We start from the raw sequence: 4,018 nt of genomic DNA on the forward strand, positions 1-4,018 counted from the left end.
TCATTGTCATGGGCTGACAATTTCTCTTTTTGTTAGCTACCTGAAGGTGGTGGTTGTTAAGTGGGAGAAGATGTGAGGGCATGGAATGAGGCACTTGGTAAATACAAGTGGTGGTGGCGCTTTGGGTGGCCTCGCTGGATTTGAAGGCGACACTATTGAGAAATAAGGTGGCGGTGGGTGCTGGGAGAGGCATGAGTTCCTAGGTAAGGGGTGAGTGGCAGGGTATATATTGAAGGAAAAACGTTGATTGCCCATAGTATCTCCATCAAGAGATAACTAAACTCGATTGGATTTTGCATAATAGAAAACCATTCCCTTTATAACTTCGATATGTCATCTACTCCCACTTTTTTTTCCTTTTGTACGTAAATTTCTCAGATTTTTATCGAATTGAAACTTCTCCTATTTAATATTGACCCCCAATAGGCCATTTGTGCATATAGATGCACTTATGCATTTTTTGCTAGTTCGTTTGAGAATTGAATGGATCGATGGAGTAAAACTCAAGATTTGGCCATGAATATTTTATATCATACATTTGAATTACCTCAAAAAGCTTTTTCACATTATGCATTTTGATTTCATGAATATATTGTAATTGGAAGTAATGTCTGGAACCATGACACCATTTGCATTACTGGATGGAGTGATATCACACTCAATAAAAAGATTCAATATCATTAACCCACAAGATTTGGTCTATTCTCTCTTCATTTCAGATCATGGCCCACACCGGCCGAGGCCATTAATAACTCCACACAAGCTATCGTAACCTTCGGATTGACTATTTTGATTTGACCCTGAGGGTCAAGCCAGATGGGGATGCCATGCTTCAAGGTTTGAAGGGGGAGAATATCCAGTGCCCCCAACACTTGCATTTAAAGGACTGAAGCCCTGGATTTTGAGTTGCGTTTAAACCATGCTAGATGTACATTTTATAGTTTGTATGTTTGGTAGTGTTTCAGTGTGAAGGAGAGCGCAACTCCAACCTTGATTTGGGTCCAGATGTAAACCAGTTGTGTTGTAGTTACTCGACTCGTCATTTTTATCAAATGCTAGCGACAAAGCGGCAAAACCATCCTAAGTGTTCAAATTGTGCCAGATGTAACATCTGTTTGAATGTTTGGTGGTATTTCAATCGTTATCACCAGTTGTCACGATCTTTTTTAGAGACAATTGTCATGATTTAGTCTCACTTGGAACTACAGAGAAGGGGACTGGAGAGGGAAACCGAATGTTGGAGAGGAAGACATACCCTGCTTGATAAAAGGGAAATAGTTTTAGTACAGAAGGGGAAACCGATGCGTCCTTTTGTTGGCTTGTTATGATGATGCCCCCAACTGGTACTATCTCTTTCTTTTTTCCTTTTCGAACCTAGTTGTTTCTTCTACGGACCGCCATTTCGGTGTGGCTATATCATGTTGGGGTTTTATTTATAAAGCGGCACGAGAATCCTTTTTCGATATTGCTCTCTCCTACTCCCTCCGTCCCACAATATAAGTACTTACCTCACACATACACCGTCTGACTTAAGTTTTCCTTTTCTTTTTTTGAGGGGTGACAAGTATCTCTAGTTACATGGCCCATGGCTCAGTGGGACGCAACCCAGCTATTAAGAAGATGCAGCCCACAGATAGGAACATGACAGTCATCGATCCGATTCATCTAGTCCGTCCATCTAGAAACAGCAGCGAACGACCGGGTCATCAGCCTGTCCACCAATCACAACCCACCACCTTCCTCATTCGTACTCTACCACATAAGTTGTGTCAACACTATATTTTTTTCATGGTAATACGTGTCTCGTTTATAGGATAAAGATCAAGTTACAAGGCACGTAAGCACCGACCTTACATGACTGAAAAGATAGAAAAATCATATGCAAAATACCAGCGTTTGTCCACCTTCTTCGACACCACCAAAGCGGCCACCAAAGGGTAAGAAGACAGATCACCTCTTCACCCAAGCTCGATGCGGCTCCATCGCTGATCTGCAGCTTTACGGACCTCCAAAGTAGTTTGCCAGAAGCAAAATCATAGCCGTTGAAAGAATCTGACTGGGGCAACATGTCCCCGGACACACCATCGAACTTCAGAACTGACACCCCTGCATGACGACGACGTCGTCGAAGGAAACCAGAACTGTTAGCCTCCAACCACAGACCCAACACAAGATGCTCCACTTCCAGCTGTCACTTGCGTAGACAACAGTTTGCGGGTACTCCTGAACGACAAAACCTCCCTACCTCCCTACTCTGCAATGACGTCGGAGACAACGGCACTACAACGGGGACAGAGCAGAAGGAGAGATACACCTGATGGAGTCGCTGTCGCCGCCTCGACAATACCATCCATGAACCCTACCGCCGCCGATCTGAATGATCGGCAGACAGACGATGCCATCAACTCCGAGAAGACGCCATGAGGGGCATCGCCGGTGTGAGAGTGGAGCTGAGGCAGATTTTTTTCGTCCGGGCGCCCCTCCACCACCCCATCGACGCACAACGACCTACAAATCCAAAACCTAACTACACAGCGAGCTGCTCGCAGCGGCTAAGGTTGGGAAAACGGGAGGTAGCCACGTGTCTCGACACTATATGGACAAGTAACATTAGTGTGTAACTTAAAACTTATACTATGAACACAAGTGACAAGGTCCAAGAAATCCACAAGCTGCCGGAAAAAAAAATGAAATCCACAAGTGACATTAGCGTGCAAATTAATATTATTATACGAACAGAAGTGAGGAGGCCCAAGGGAAATCAAAAAATGCACCAGCCGGGAATCGAACCCGGGTCTGTACCGTGGCAGGGTACTATTCTACCACTAGACCACTGGTGCTTTGCTGAACAACGACTTAAAAGCACGTAGACAATTCTTGGACTGAAAAGGCAAATAGTATTATTTACCCATGCATTTTAGTGTTGTCCAACTAAATTTAATACACAGCTTCGATCCACATATCATTCAGTTCTTGGCACTTCTGACATGACACATAAATCAGCAAGAACTAATTCAGAGAACATGCCAAGTAAGCTCAATGTCAACCACGATTTTGTCCATATAACCAGTACAACACATTCTGCTGTCAAAAAAAGAACTTATAGCCAATTAGCGAACACAACTCCATCTCCAGGTGAGATGGAAAATCATTAATGGGCAAACAGACCTCAGTACATTCGTTTTCTTCTTCTAGAGAAAAAGGCCGAAGCCCACCTTTATAACTAAAGCCGTTGGAGTAGCCATACACATTGAAACGGAGGTCCAAACGATACAGTAAAACTGTTCCATTACAGCATATGGCATTGCGGCACAACATCATGGCCCAGGACAACAGAAAACTAAGTTGTCGAACATGGAAGACGGAACAGTCGAAGATCGAAGAGCAGCAAGCAGGCTCGGATCCTAGAGACATGTCGGAGGAGGCATCCCGATCTCCAGCAGCGGTGAGAGACTTCCACTGCTCAACGAAATCAATCATTTCAGAAATGCAGTCAAAGCATACATATGATCCATCTGTATTCATACATATGATCTGGTCGAATTCATGGTCGATCCTGCAGACAAAACAGAAAACAAAGAGCTGATGATGTGGGTGGTAAAACATTCGAGCAAGTAGCAAATACACATGATCTGGTCGAATTCATGGTCGGTCCTGCAGACAAAACAGGAAAACAAAGAGTTGATGATGTGGGTGGTAAAACATTCGAGCAAGTAGCAAATGAAGCCTGGCTTTCAACCTACGTATCACATATGCATGTATGCTCCAGCAGAAACGAGGACTGTGACGCCCAGTAAACTCAGACATTCTACCTTTTCTGAGGCACAAAATCTTCTGACCTGGAAACAAAAATCAACCACTTGGGTTGATTCATGAAAAGAATAGCCAAAATAATACTGCTAAACTGCTGAAACACACACACACACACACAGATTGAGCACATCAGGAAACAAATTAATCAATGGTTGCAACTACATCCTCCACACAAAAAGCATTGATTTTAACCCCTGCACATCTG

The 4,018-nt window shown here is 43.7% G+C and overlaps 1 non-coding gene across 1 annotated transcript; it reads right to left on the reverse strand.

Annotated features, from left to right (window-relative positions):
- Positions 1 to 2,769: 2,769 nt before the first annotated feature.
- TRNAG-GCC lies at positions 2,770 to 2,840 on the reverse strand. The gene has a single exon. It is a non-coding gene; the product is annotated as a tRNA-Gly (tRNA).
- Positions 2,841 to 4,018: the final 1,178 nt, after the last annotated feature.

This window comes from Triticum dicoccoides, chromosome 6B, assembly GCF_002162155.2.
Source record: "Triticum dicoccoides isolate Atlit2015 ecotype Zavitan chromosome 6B, WEW_v2.0, whole genome shotgun sequence".
NCBI lineage: Eukaryota > Viridiplantae > Streptophyta > Magnoliopsida > Poales > Poaceae > Triticum > Triticum dicoccoides.